General features: G+C 42.9%; 1 pseudogene; it reads left to right on the plus strand.

Annotated features, from left to right (window-relative positions):
- LOC138267104 (chymotrypsinogen 2-like) overlaps positions 1–8,593 on the plus strand; it is a 92,391-nt pseudogene extending 83,798 nt beyond the window's left edge.
- The last annotated feature ends 6,792 nt before the right edge of the window (positions 8,594–15,385 follow it).

The following is a 15,385-nucleotide window of genomic DNA, read 5'->3' on the forward strand; positions in this document are numbered from 1 at the left end:
TCGACTCCGCCACCTACCCTGACCCCTGGAAGCACGCAGAAATCACTGCGCTCCTAATAAAACCCAAAGCCGACCCGGAGATCCTCTCTAACTATCGCCCCATCTTTCTCCTCCCTTTCCCAGCCAAGGTTGCTGAGAAACTAGTCAACACCCGCCTATCCCACTTCCTCAAAGAAAATAACACTCTTGACCCCTCACAATCCGGGTTCCGCAAGAGCCACAGCACGGAAACCGCCCTCTTCGCATGCACTGATGACATCACAACAAGGGCGAGACTGTCACACTCATCCTCCTAGACCTCTCCGCAGCCTTTGACACTGTCTGCCACTACACACTCCGCACACGCCTCCACAACATAGGAATTTGCCTCAAAGCCTTAGACTGGCTCACCTCCTTCCTCACCGACCGGACCCAGAGAGTCCGCCTTCCACCTTTCCACTCCACTGCTACCAAGATCATCTGCGGAGTCCCCCAAGGGTCCACACTGTTCATTATTTACATGATCCCTGTAGCCAACATCCTCCAACCACACGGAATCACTATCCTCTCCTACGCAGATGACACCCAACTTATCCTCTCCCTCACCCGCAACCCCAGCACCGCCAAAACCAACCTACACGCTGCTCTCCTCGACACCGCTAACTGGATGACAACTAACCACCTCAAGCTTAACTCCAACAAAACCGAGATCATCATCTTCGGCCCCAACAAAACCATATGGAATGACTCCTGGTGGCCCACCGCCCTAGGCCTCGCACCCACCCCTGCAAACCACGCAACCACGCACGCAACCTCGGCATCATCCTGGACCCTTCCCTCTCCATGACACAGCAAATCAATGCACTAACCTCCTCCTGCTTCCACACACTCCGCACTCTAAAAAACCCTTCAAATGGATTCCCCCAGAGACCAGGAAGACAGTCAGCCATGCACTCATCAGCAGCAGACTAGACTACGGTAATGCCCTCTACGCCGGCACCACACTCAAACTCAAACGCAAACTCCAGAGAATCCAGAACACAGCCGCACGCCTCGTCCTTGGCCTCCCCCGCCACGAACGAATCTCACCACACCTCAAATCCCTTCACTGGCTCCCCATAGACAAGAGAATCACTTTCAAGATCCTCATCCATGCACACAAATCCCTTCACAACACTGGCCCGACCTACCTCAATGAAAGATTGAACTTCCACACTCCCACCTCAACCTCCGATCAGCCGACCTCGCACTAGATACAGTCCCCCGCATCCATCGAACCACCACAGGAGGCAGGGCCTTCTCCTACCTCGCCCCCAAAACCTGGAACTCCCCCCCCACCAACCTCCGCAGAACCAAAGACCTCCTACTCTTCAGAAAAAACCTCAAGACATGGCTGTTCGAACAGTAACCCTCCTCCATCCCCCTCCCCCCCACAAGCGCCTTGAGACCCTCACGGGTGAGTAGCGCACTCTATACATTTTTTTGATTGATTGATACAAGCAGAAGGAGGACAGTTACTAGGGGTAGTAGAGAGTACACGGGTTGCAGGAACTAGTACTGTAGCTCAGGCGCAGATGCACCCACCTTCAGTACAGAGGATTTATCTAGATGTACCAGTTCTTGAGACTGTTTCAAATATCATGGTGCCAAAAGAGCAGGTGCTTCCGAAGCCAATGTTGACTCAAACAGACCCGACACCAATGTTGTTACCCTCAGCACAGGTGCACGGTATGTCGAAGTTTACCCCTTTGATAGGAACTTCGGCTGATTTTACACCAGTTATGAATCAGGCAATTGGAGTACCACTCGCACAAGGTGTAGGTGCTAGGGCAGCTCCAGACGCAATATTGCTACCAATTACTGTTGGTCCAGCGGTACCTTTATATGCACAGAAGAAAACGGAAACAGGAGAACAAACTGACATGTCACAGAGTCTTGTGAGAATGGGAGCGGGAGATTCAACACAATTGACATCATCTGCAGGACAGGGTTTTAGTGAACCTAGACCTTCTGTGGGTTTTAGTCCTCTTGTGGCATTGCCAGATGAGGTAAACGTCTCAAATGCAAGTCAGAGCTTGAGACTCCTGACACCGCAAGCTTCGGGCACAGTGGCACAGCAGCTGCCAGTCCCAAATGAAAATAATATTTAATTGCAAGGGTTAACAGCTCAGCAGTTGAATAATTGGTTGGATAGCCTAAATACTCCTCAGAATGCATCGAAAGGGGAAGATCAGCTGAACTGAGTGGGATTGAATATTGAGGCAAATGAGTTAGTCGAGGGAACAATGGGACTGAATAGGTTAGAATCCTATACTGAAGAAGAGCTGAGGTATTTATGCCCAAGGATCACAAAGGAGGTGAGGAAAATACACCAGAGGTTAGCGGAATTGGCAGAAAAGCATGACATTGATCTTAAAACAACAAAGCATTTAAGATGAAGCTACAGATTAGATTTTGAGACAAAGGATTTTCAACACATGAGATCAGCTGGAACGAAGGCACACTTAAAGGACTTACTGCAGAGTTCACAGATTTGGCGAGCGTTTGAGAAGTGGGAAGGCAGATGGACAAAGAAAAAGGAGAAACGAAAACGAGATTCCCAAGAAGGAGCAGAGGGAGTTGAGAAAGGGGAATCAGTCAAAATGCGTGGTAATACGTGAGTTTGCATCGCCAGTCTGTTGGCGGTGCAAACTCCAAAAGAGCCCTGGCGGTCTTTGACTGCCAGGGTTGTAATGAGGGCCATATTGGGGGTCATTACAAGCCGCCCATCAAGTTTGGACCGCCGGGCGGCCGCCAATGAGGCCAGACTCCTGCTGTGGCCATAATGAGATCGCCGGCCCTACGGGGATTTTGGCAGCAACTCAGGAGCCGGCTCCAAATGGAGCCGGCAGTGTTGCGGCTGTGCGACGGGTGCAGTTGCACCCGTCACGCTTTTCACTGTCTGCACAGCAGACAGTGAAAAGCTGCACGGTGCCATGGCAGAGGGCCCCTGCACTGCCCATGCCAATGCCTCCTAATCCCCTGGGCAGCGCTGCAAGCAACGCTGCCATAGAGGATTACTCCCGCCGGGACAAAAGTTGCGGGGAACCACCGGTACCCCCTGGAAGAACCGCCAGCCTGTTGGCAGTGCTTCCTCCAAAACAGCCCTGGCGGTCGAAGACCGCCAGGGTTGTAATGACCCCCATTGTCTTTTACAAATGATTATCCCAAATTGAGAGAGAAGCCAGTTGAATGGTATCAGCAGACTGAGAGGTTTGTGAAGCTCTCTAAATATTTGTGGGAAGACCTGAATACTCTATTGGAGATAGTTGTTCCAGCCGATTTATGGGTCGAATGTTAAAGGGCAGTAGATTGGCCAACGAGTGAACCCGAGAGAGACAAGATTACAGGCGCACTGTCACCTGAGGTAATGAAGAATTATTATAAGGTGATTGAGTTCCTGAAGACTAGAATTTCTCCTAAGAACATTGATTGGTAGCGGATTGATATGACAGTCCAGGAGTCCAAAGAGTCAATACATACTATGAAAGGTTACTAAAGGTTTTTAAAGAGTACAGTGGCAAGGAAGTGGTTGAACCAAAAGACATGTTGCATTTCGTGTTCAGACTTGTTGAAGGGTTGAGACCAGAAGTAGGACAGATGATTAAGAATCATTTGATTTGCTGCCAGGCAAAGCCGATTGATGAGGTGCTGCAGTATGCTAAATATTGTAGTGATGAGAGCGAATTGAAACAAAAGAAATTGAAGGAGAAGGCAATGGTGATGCAGATTAAGGCAGCCCAATCAGGAGGAGTACAAGGAGCTTTAGTGCCGCCGCAACAGAGAGCTGCCATGTTTCAACCTCAAGTGAGGGGTAGAGGACGCGGAATGGATATGAAGTGCGGTCCGGATTTAGGCACTGTGGTTGTTCAGAATGACGTGCAGGGCATGAAAAAGATGTTGCCATGTAATTTGTGCAGAAACGTGGGACACTGGAAGCGGGAGTTCCCATTGATGGTGCAGGAAGGAATGGTTTAGCAAGGCGATGTTAGTGCAGTTCAAACTGTAAGGATCCCGAAAATGAGGGGCATAGCTCTGAATGCTCAAAATTGAGATCAGAATTTCTTGCCTGTACAACAGCTGCAGGTGCCTCAAGCACAATTTTCTCCTTTATCACCAATACAGCAGCAGGGTTCTATGCTGCCTGGACAACAAATGCACACACCCCAAGTACCGATGGAACAGCAACAAGTTATGTTTACTCAACAGGTCACAGGTCAAAGACAGAACAATAGTAACAATATAGTACACCAGTTCCCATTTCAGTGAGGATGAAATTAACGATGGATGGATGAATGATAGTTCGGATGAGGGAGCCTGTATTATTGCTGCGTCCTTAGAGGTAGATCAGAGAGGGCCTTTTGTGAAAGGAAAGCTAATGGGACACACTGTCTCATTTTTAGTTGATACTGGAGCTACGCGCTCCACAGTGAGAAGTGTGGAAGTCCCGAATTGACCTCTTTTTAGGCCGGACAGTTCAAGTTGTGGGAGTGGAGAATAGACCGTTGACAAATCTTATCACAGAACCAGTGCAAGTCGAAATCAGAAATTATTTGGGACTGCATAGATTCGTAGTGTGTGATTCAAGTCCCATGTCCTTGCTGGGTAGAGATTTGTTGTGCAAGACCAAATGCTCTATAAATTGTACAGATGCAGGGATAGAAGTCCAAACCAATAGTAATGATGAGGAGGAACAGGTGTCAGCCATGGTATTCATTGATGGTCATGAAGAATACCCATTGATTGAATTTTTCCAGATTCTCACTATAAAGGAGCTGCATGCAGACTTACAGGGAACCGTAAAAGAGAAATTTTGGGACTTGACAGGATAGGAAGTGGGATTCATTAAAGGAGTGGAACCTATTAAAATCACTTTGAAGCCAAATGTTGAATTCCCGAAACTTCCACAGTATAACATGGCTCAAGATGTGATGATGAAAGTAGTACAGATAATCGGAGATTTTATAAAACAAGGAGTTCTAAAGGAAGTGTTGAGTAGCCCATGTAATTCACCGATACTGGGACTGAAAAAGCCATGTGGAAAAGTATGAGTTGTGCAGGACTTACAAAAAGTGAATGACATGGTGGTTAAGTGCTCTCCGATTGTACCCAATCCAGCAGTGATACTGTTTCAGATTCCATGCGAGGCAGAGTGGTTCACAGTGGTTGATTTGTCACAAGTTTTTTTTTTCAGTACCACTTCACGAGGATAGTCAGTTTCTTTACAGTTTCAAATTCCTAGATAAAGTCCATAGCTGGTGTAGGCTTCCACAAGGTTACACGGAGTCATCATTCCTGTTTAATCAGATTCTGAAGAAGAATCTGGAGTCGTTGGAATTACCCTGCCAATCGACTCTTGTACAGTACATTGATGATCTATTGATTGCATCCAAAACCAGGGACGAGTGTAAACATGAGTCGATTGCCCTGTTGAATCATTTGGGAGAGTTTGGACACAAGGTTTCACCTGTGAAATGGCAGTATTGTCAGAAATCCATTACATATTTTGGATATCAAATTGAGAAAGGATTGAGAAGAATTTCCTGAGAGAGGATAACAATGATTTTGCAGAGAAGTCCCCCGATTACCCAGAAGGATGTACGTATGTTTCTGGGAATGGTAGGGTATTGTAGACAGTTGATCCTGAATTTTGCTGAGAGAGCCAAACCCCTGCAGCAGTTAACTCACAAGGGAGTTACAGATCCCATTATCCTAGATGGGGACCAGATGAGGGCATTTACTGAATTGAGAGAAAGTTTGTGCAGAGCTCCAGCGTTGGGAATGCCTGATTACACAAAGCCTTTCACATTGTTTTGTCATGAACGTGATGCTTGTTCTTTGTCTGTTTTGACACAGGTCCATGGAGGTGCTTATCGCCCAGTAGCTTATTTTTCAGCTACCTTGGACCTGGTTGCAGCAGCTTTACCAGGTTGCCTGCGAGCAGTAGCCGCAGTTGGTCAAAGACTTTCCCAAAGTGAAGGGGTGGTCATGGAATACCCAGTGACGGTAATGGTACCACATTCTGTTGAGATATTATTGACAAAGACGAAAACACAACATTTGATGGGGGCAAGACTGACAAGGTATGAGACGAGCATTTTGGGGGCTCCAAATGTAACTTTGAAAAGATGTACAGAGTTGAATCCAGCAACATTATTGCCAAGTGATAGTGTTGAAACTGAAAAAGAAGAAGATATAAAGCATGATTGTCTTGAGGTGACCGAACTATGTGCAAAGCCGAGGCCTGATATTAGAAATACTCGGTTAGAAATTATCAAATTTTCTTTGTTGATGGTTCATGTCTTAGAGATGGGACAGGCACCTTGGGAGCAGGATATGCTGTATGTACAATTACAGGAACTTTAGAAGCACTGTGGCTTCCCGGCGTGTATTCTGCACAGTAACAGAACGGGTGGCTCTTACTATTGCTTGTTATGTGTCTACTAGGCTGCGAGTGACAATATACACTGATAGTCAATACGGATTTGGAATTGTTTATGATTTTGGTCAATTGTGGTCACAGCGAGGTTTTATGACCTCCAGTGGAACACTAGTACGAAATGGTGACAGGATAAAAGAATTACTGTATGCAATTCAGATACCTGAAGAAATTGCTGTAGTAAAATGAAGTGCACATCAAAAGACGCAAGATTACATTTCCTTTGGAAATGGGTATGCAGAACAGGCCACAAGATTTTGCGCCCTGAACTGTATATCGTTCAAGAATAAGTGGGAATTGATGCCAGAAGAAGAGACTAATTGCGCAAGTTTTGCATTGAAAATAATTGACACCCTAGAAGAATTGAAAACATTACAGGAAAATACAGACAAGGAAGAGAAAGAGTTGTGGGTGAAGCTGAAGTGTGTACAGAGACCAGATGAGATTTGGGTATCTGAGGAGGGCCAGATGGTATTGCCGAACTGTCTGTTGTCTCAGATTGCTCGGTATTACCATGGTCAGGCACATATTGGAAGAGATTCCATGATTAGGTTGTTCAAGGTTGATTGGTTCAATCCAAAGTTCAGGCAAGCAGCTGACGCAATGTGTGTCACAGATGTGTTATCTGTCAACATTTAAATGTGGGAAAAGGGACAGTGGTGAATCTGAGCCACATTGAAAGAGCAGGTGGACCATTCAGCAGAATGCAATTGGATTTCATTGAGATGCCTGCATGTGGTGGATTGAAGTATGTGTTAGTGATTGTGTGTGTGTTTAGTCATTGGATTGAAGCATACCCCACACGTAGGAATGATAGCCTCACAGTTGCAAAGCTGTTACTTAGAGAGTTGATATCACGGTACGGATTCCCGATGAACGCACTTCAATAATGAGGTGATTAAGCTCTTATGTGCAGCATTGAACATTGGACAGAAACTTCACTGCAGCTATCGTCCAGAAGCATCAGGACTTGTAGAGCAGATGAATGGTACCTTGAAGTCAAGAACTGCCAAAATGTGTGCTGCCACGAATCTGAAATGGCCAGATGCATTGCCTCTAGTGTTAATGTCACTGAGAAATATACCTGACAGGAACACAGGACTGTCCCGACATGAGAGTCTCATGGGTAGAGCTATGAGGGTGCCAGCAATACCAGCCAATGCTCTTGCCAATATTACAGATGATATGGTGTTGGACTACTGCAAGGGTCTAGCTGATGTGGTTCGATCTTTCTCTCAGCAGGTACAACCCGTTACCTTGCCACCTGTCCATGACCCAGGTCATAACTTAAGAGCAGGAGATTGGGTCGTTATCAAAAAGCATGTGCGAAAGACTTGCCTAGAGCCACGTTGGAAAGGTCCAAATCAAGTGGTGTTGACAACTACAACAGCTGTGAAATGTGCAGGTGTGCCTAACTGGATACATGTGAGCCATACCAAGAGAGTGGTGAGTCCTCAGGACCAAGAAGAAGTGTTATTGAGAAAACCAACAGCAGCAAAGCAAATAGTTCTTCCTGAACCAGAACCAGAGCAGGTTGAGTCTGAAGTAGATCCAGAACTGGTGGAAGATGGATCGATCACCCCAGTGAGAGACGAGGGTACAGAAGTTCAGGAGACAGAGCAGGAAATTAACTAGGCGGAAGTGACTGGAGAACCAAGCACAGGGGAGGTTCCCTCAGAAGCAAATGGTGACGAACCACAAGGAGACCAAGTGCCAGAGCCTGCGGGGGAAAGAGTTGAGACAGGTCAAAGCCAAAGTGATCTGACTCCTCCTGAACCCGTTGCAGGTCCATCAAGAGAAGGCACTACAGACAAGGCGAAGGAGAAAAGTCCGATCTTAAAGAGATTGTTGACAGAAGGAACAAGAAAAGGAGACCATTGGCCTGAATCTCAAATAGGCAAGAAAAAGGACTTGGTTATAAATGAGACAATTGAGGCAGAAATAGACACTACAAGGAAAGACGAACTAAGTGATGGAGAGCTAGCAGGAGAACAAAAGTTGAAAAGGAAGAGAGTAGCAAGTCAAAGATACGCAGGACCCGAGTTGGCATATGCCACGACAAGTGATAGGCAAAACGAGTTTATGTCCTTTTGCTTTGACAGAGAAGTTCTGAATCAGTATTTTGATGCAACCTGAAAAGAATCAATAGACTAAGTTGTCGAGCTAAGCAAAAGAGCAATTGAGAAAACTGTCAAATTTAATCGGAAGAGACACTGATAACCGGATACGACATCTAAAAAAATGAATGTGACCAGATGCTAACTGATTTTGACAAAGGAAGAAAAAGGGGTCTTTTTGTATGAATCTGAAGCGTGAGAAAGAAGTATATTTTTGATTTTTCTTGTTGCACCTTACTTAAGAGTTAATTCTACTTTCTGATTCTTTACAGATCATGGCTGGATTAGATAATAGCACAAGAACATTAGGTACTGTAGGTATTTGAGTGTAGGAATGGCGATTGTGTGTGGTATATTGTTTGTAATAATGATTGTGGGAATGTCTATTCATGAGATGAGAGAAGCCGATGTTACATCTGTATCTGAAACTACTACACTAACAGCTTTAGAGAGGTTTAAATTAGATGAGCAATATTTGCATGATTATACTAACGCTAAGGGAGAGCTGTCTTCTAAAGTCTTTTATCTGTTGTTGAGTGAATATGTGGAGACGATGGATGCAAAGGATTGTCTTGTGTGCATGCAAATCCCTTCCTCTGGGGAAGAGGGGGTCATTTATCATAGTCTACCTCTGACTTATGGTATAACTTGTAGTTTCCTACTAACCCGATTCAATAATCAGGAGTATATACTGTATTTTTACTCAAACTATGATGTTGTATTTTCCTTTGTTCCTATAATTAGATATTTGAGTAAGATAGCTAAGGATCATGATATAGTATTAGGTAGAGGATTCTTTGAGGCTACACCGACTTTTGGCACAGCTTATGCACATCGTAACAATTTAACAAGCTTACTAACACCTATGGAGAAGAGCTTTATTGGGCATACTGACGACAGGAGAAAAGCACTAAAAGAGAAACTAGAAAAAGGGTTAGAGAAAAGAACCTACAAGAATGATTATGCTTACACTGCTATTAAAACACAAGGGAGATTAGCTTCAGATGCATTGCACGTAGGGAAGCTTTGTGTATATAGGCCAAAATCATACACTGACACTTTATTGGTGGGAATGAGTGAATGTAGGCATGTGTTTTTGTTTCAGAGTAAATGGACATTTATGCTGAATGGTGCAGAACCTGTGATTCCTGGAATGTATTATATTTGTGGACTTAATGCTTATTAAAGTCTTCCTAGAGCATGGTATGGATCATGTTACTTGGGAATAGTTTTTCCTAAGATTTATCAAATAGATGATCTGAAAAAGATACCGAAAATGACTAAATTACACCAGATGAGAGAAAAGAGAGAAACGGCCTCTGCAATTGTAGGGGATATTTTTGGAGCAATAATTCCTTCTGTGGGAGTTATATTGAATGCAAATAAGATACAAAAACTGTCTACTATTGTGGATAATATGCTAACTAATTTTACAGGAGCTATACTTATACTAAACACTGAACTAGCTGTGGATAGAGCTATGACACTTCAAAATAGGCTTGCTTTAGACATAATATTAGCGAAGGACGGAGGAGTCTGTAAAATGATTAATGCAAGGCACTGTTGTTCTTACATTCCTGAGAAAGAGATAAAACATCTACTTACTAATTTAACTAATGCAAGTAAAGATTTGAAAGAATTGAAGGAACCAGGAGTTTGGGAAAAGGTTGGGAGTGGATTTGTTACAGTGGGAAATTGATTTAGTCAAATTTGGGGTGGAATATTATGGAAAATTGTCCAAGGAATATTCATTGTGATCATTGTCATATTAGGCTTATGGGGAGCATGTAAATTATGGCAGACATTAAAACTAAAAAGGGCCAAATATGATCAGAGGAGGGAAGAACAGCCCATAAGAAGATTCTATAGGGAAAATATAAGGAGGAGAAATCAAAATGTAGCTGAAAGCAATTTGTAAAATGATTGACAAGGGAAAGGTGTGATGACATATTCCGTCATCAGAGGAGGGACTGTTGGAGCAGATATGCTAATATGAGAAATTTCTAATTATTTGCGTATGAATACTAATGAGAAATATTGATAAAGAAACTAATATTTGAAAATAACGTGTATGGGTAAAATGTGCCTACGGGGAGTGGTCACCATATGTATTAACAAGATGCTAAATAATGAAAACTATATATTAAAAATGTACTATAATGTCATATTTGAATGTATAACCTATGTTTATGATAATTTGTGTTCTTAACTTAGCCAAACTGGAGGCCTGGACTTTGCTGGGCCTTGCTTGCTTTAACGTGGAGATGTGACAAAGCTGACGAGGACTGGAGCTGGAGAAAAGGACCTTGAACTGTACAGAGTTCAGAGAGAGCTCTGCTAGAAAATTCTGCAAATGTACCAGTGGACAGGAGATGATGAGGATAAATTGATACAATTATGTGTAGTGTAGGCTAAACGCACTTTCCCAGGACTTGAACAATGGAAGCACTGACTAAAAGACTATGAGCAACAATTTTGTTACCTGAAGAGCCGGATGGTGTTCTTATCAACAGAAGAACCAATCAAACTAATGGAACTTGAATCCTGAATAGACGTGTACATGTGGTAAACAAAAACTGTAGGTTAGAGTCATAACTTCTGATAAGGTTGACCAATTAGCAATTAGTGGGATGGACAGAGAGACCCTAATAAAAAGTCATGACAAGGGAAGGAAATTTAGAGCGGAGCGGCAGAAGTTGATGACGTCAGGAGACGCTGTCCTAAGTGCTGATAATTGGGCTTACTCTCTGTGAGCCTGATACTTTGCTGGTGACTGATGACCTGGAGACGAAGACTGACTCATTGCTGATCTATCTTGGTTAGGTAGCTATAACAATGTGACTGACTAATGCATGCTTTTTCTTCTAGGTACCAACTGCGCTGTTTAAAATATTTTTCTCTTTTTGTTAGATTTTTCCAAATTGATGGTATTGTCTAAATTTGTTTTTGCATGAAGACCCACATGCTGATGCTAATCTGGGATAGGTAGGATGACAAGGGTGACTTTAACGGTGACAACTGACTGACTAAATTGCATTGCTGAATTATTCCATAAATGTTAAAGAAGTTGCTGACTTATGTTGTTGCTTTGATTTCTCGAGATTTTCTTGATGAACAAATACCTTTGTGATGATTAATAAAGCTTGATTAACAATAAAGTAAATTAAAGATTTTTGATTAGAATTGTAGCTAATAGGGAATAAAAATGATTAACCAAGTTGAGAGTTATGGTATTTCTTATGAGATAGGGTTTTCTTAATGTTTTATATTGATTATAGTGCTTATTAATGGTCCATTGGTCTACCACTCAGCTGGGATACTCCATGCGATCCAAAAGGTTCATCGACCTATACGCGTCCCCTTGTAAGTTTACTTACTAAGGGCCAGATGTAGGAAACTCCCAAATTGCGACTTGCAATTTGCGAGTCCCTGCAAGTCGCAATTTGGGATGCAAAAAGGTGTCTCAGACACCTTCTGCGAGTCGCTATGGGGTTGCAAAGACCCACCTCATTAATATTAATGAGGTGGGTCACAATTTGCGACCCCGGAGCGACTCAGGGCACTCACAGGGATGGAGGCCTGCTGGGAACAGCAGACCTCCATGTCCGTGACTGCTTTTAAATAAAGCATTTTTTTTCAAAGTGCAACCCGAAAAAAAGGAAAACGAGCTGCACTTTGAAAAATAAACCGAAACCTTTTGTTTCGGTATTTTTCAGGGCAGGTAGTGGTCCATTGGACCACTGCCTGCTCTGAAAAATTATTATTAGGTCCAGTCACAAAGGGGAAGGGGTCCCATGGGGACCCCTTCCCGTTTGCGAGTGGGTTACCATCCACTTCAAGTGGATGGTAACTGCGAGTCCATTTGCGACCGCTTTTGCGGTCGCAAATGGAATTGCATACCACTGCGACTCGCAAATAAGAAGGGAACACCCCTTCCTATTTGCGACTCAGAAATGCATTTTGCGAGTCGGTTCCTACTCGCAAAATGCATTTCTACATACCAGATGGGGTTTAGCGACTCGCAAACGGCGTTTTTCGCCGTTTGCGAGTCGCTAAACCTTTCCTACATCTGGCCCTCAGTACCAGGCGCGCTAACATAGCCTTTCTTACTTTTAAGACACAGTTGCATCACAACCCTTCTAATTGATAGTTACAGTCTTCAGGTACTCTCTAACAGCACTGGCATTTACAAAGAGGACACAAACTGGTCACATTAGCATTTGTTAAGTGTTTCTTTATTATGAATATTTTGCTGTTTGAACTATTTAATTCTTGTTAAGATTTTCTGCTCCACTTTTTACCACATGCAGCATCTTGCTACACAATGTTTTATGTAGTTGGTAAGCCAGTAATCTATTGTTTTTCACTTACTCCCCAGTATCTCTGGAAGACTTTAAATTGAGCATTCTCAGCATTCCATTCCTTGTATAAATACAATTATGTTACTACTACTGTGCTGAGTAAAAAGTTATTCATGAGATTTTTATTCACTGTGTTTCATAGTGTTGCAAATATGTTTTTAATTCAATCTGTTGTCCTATTTTGAATTTCCTTTTATAGATGCTATGTGAAATTATAAATCCCCTAATTGTGGCCTCCATGCCCTGCCACATCATGTACACATCTTTGTGTGTGGAGGATGAAAACGGTTGAAGAGCCAACAGCTTATCTTTCACAGTCAACCTTTTTAAGGCTATTGACATGTGAAATGTGTTATGGACTGATTTTAATATATTATCAATGTTTGCACAGATTGTACTACTCACCATATTAGAAAATAATCTATCTCTGAAATTAATAATAGCAATTTAGTAAAATATGTCCATCTCTTGATGTTAGGTATTTATACACTGTATGTCGCCTAATAGTAAATCCTTTACAAAGGATTCCTCTGCCTTTTTATCTATTTGAACTCTTATCAAGGCACTAAATACTTTTATTCAATTGACTATCGTAGACCAAACTGAAATCCTCGGCCATGTATAGATCAACTCTGATTAAATTCACTAGGTCTTCAGGGACCTCATTATTTATCTTTCATGGTAAAATATTCAGGAGCAAAACATTTAAAAATTGTGTGTGCTTTGTTTACCTAACTGTGATGATTCTAAAACCATCCTTATATTGGACTGAACCTTTCTTCTTTTTATAAATCTATTATTTTCTTTACTGACTACCAAACGAATCAGCCTGCTCAACATGGCCATCCATACAATAGTTGGTATATTATAAGCGGAAGTTGTCAATGTGATAAGACTGTAAAACCCAATCCATGTAATATATGCTTCCAGTAAAACCACCACTTCCAAGGCGATCTCATCTATTAACTGTAAAGTTGAATTATTTTTCAATAATACCTTTGTAATAGCTCTTGTTGATTTATCAGAAGTTTAACTATAAGCCTTTTGCCTTTGTTATATTTATTTTATAACATTTTCATGGACATCTTTTTTGTAATATAATACTTACTCTCTCATTACCTCCTGCATAACATATCTCCTCATCATCAAATGCTTTCTTTAACATTTTGACAATAAATGTACAGCTAGTTACACTGCCATGACATTCCTCATTTTATATACATAATATATCATTTCTTTTGACTGAATCTTAAATTCTAGTTACATTTCAGAGAAGCAATTTGTTATCTGACATTTCTGAGTCTGAAAATACATAACTGCTCAATCAAGGAAAATAGTTTAAAGATGAAAAGATTGAAACCAACTTTACCCTATACATAACAAAATGCAGTTATTTGTAGAATGTTGAATACTTTACAGATTACAATTACTAAATTCAAATTTCCTTCCCAATTATGCTCAATAATGGTATATATTATAATAACCAATTTATCACAATACTACCAATATGAAGTCATTTTTTTAAATATAAAATGGTTACTAAAGAAACAATGGAACACAAACTAATATATTTTCCTCCAATTGACAAAACACGATGTGCTCATTTGAGGGAAAGAATACAATAATAATTGCCCTCTCTTGGTGCAATCGCTCTCTTATCTTGTATATAGTATTAGGGGTGTCAAATTCATATAATTTACTTTTGCACAATTTCTCAAAATTATGGGGGTCATTACGACCTCGGCGGTCTTTTCGCAAGACCGCCGAGGTACCGCCGTGCTGAAGACCGCCAGTGGTGGCGGTCTTCCACGCCAAGTATTATGACCGCTAGCAGGCCGCCGTCCTTTTTCGTACAGAAAGCCGCCAGCAGCCATACTGGCGGATGGCGGGAAAGTGGAGGTTGCCCAACCTCCACCGCCACATCAACAGAACACCGCCCACTGAATCACGTCCCATGATTCGGTGTGGTGGTGTTCTGGTGATGGAGCTGCCCCCATGGATCCTGTCCCCTCCCGGAGGATCAACGGACAAGGTAAGTTGATTGCCCGTTAGGGAAGGGGGTGTTGTGTGTGCATGGGGGTGTGCGTGTGAGAGTATAGAGGGGGTGAGTGAGTGAGTGTATGTGTGTGGGGAGGTGCTCTGTGTATGGGAAATGTGTGCGTTTCGGACGGTGTGCATGTCTGTTTGTATGTGTGCGGGTATGTGTTGTCGGGGTGTATGTGTGCGTGTAGGGGTGTGTATTTTGCATGTTGGGGGCATGTGCGTGTAGAGGTGTGGATATGTGCATGTTCGGGGTCGGGGTGGGGGGGTGTGCCACTTTTGGGGGGTGGGAGCGAGGTGGGGGGTGTTGGGGGAGTATTCGTGGGGGGTAGCGGGGGTGGGGGAGACCCCTATCAGTGCCAGGGAAGGAATTCCCTGGCACTGATAGTGCCTACCGCCATGGATCTCAT

Source organism: Pleurodeles waltl, chromosome 12 (genome assembly GCF_031143425.1).
Source record: "Pleurodeles waltl isolate 20211129_DDA chromosome 12, aPleWal1.hap1.20221129, whole genome shotgun sequence".
Classification (NCBI taxonomy): Eukaryota; Metazoa; Chordata; class Amphibia; order Caudata; family Salamandridae; genus Pleurodeles; species Pleurodeles waltl.